We start from the raw sequence: 517 nt of genomic DNA, 5'->3' as shown, positions 1-517 counted from the left end.
TCTCCCCTCGGCTTCCGGCAGCCCCGTCCCACCGCGGAGCCCGAGCCGGCTGCGGTGCGGTCTGCTGGGCCTCCCCCTCTTTCGGGCCCCGCCTGGCTCTGATGCGTGCGGGAAAGAGAGGGAAAAACCGGGGTGGAGCAGCGCGGGGGAGGATGAGAGGAGAGCTCGCACAAGGTGGGGCGCAGGGGCGAGGCGGCCGCCGCGAGGGGGGGCCCGGCAGCTGGCCGGGTGCGAGGCCTCCGCTTCAGCCCTGCGCCCCTTCTTCCAGTGGGTGAAGCTATAAAGTTCCTCAGTCTGGGACTAAATTCGGTGAGGGAAGCTATAAATCCCTGTGGGGCTAAATTCAGTGACCACGTGCCCCCTCAGTCATACAGTGTAATTCCAGATGCGCGGCAGTTTGTTTTGATACAATTATAAAATAAATATTGAAAGCCATTTGGTAAATCTTACTGGCAAGAGAAGCTCGGGCACAATTTTCAAATAATCAGCATCCCAATATAACTTGTAGATTATTTTC

This window comes from Pygoscelis adeliae, unplaced genomic scaffold, assembly GCF_000699105.1.
Source record: "Pygoscelis adeliae isolate BGI_AS28 unplaced genomic scaffold, ASM69910v1 Scaffold68, whole genome shotgun sequence".
NCBI classification, from domain to species: domain Eukaryota; kingdom Metazoa; phylum Chordata; class Aves; order Sphenisciformes; family Spheniscidae; genus Pygoscelis; species Pygoscelis adeliae.
This window is presented reverse-complemented; position numbering follows the sequence as displayed.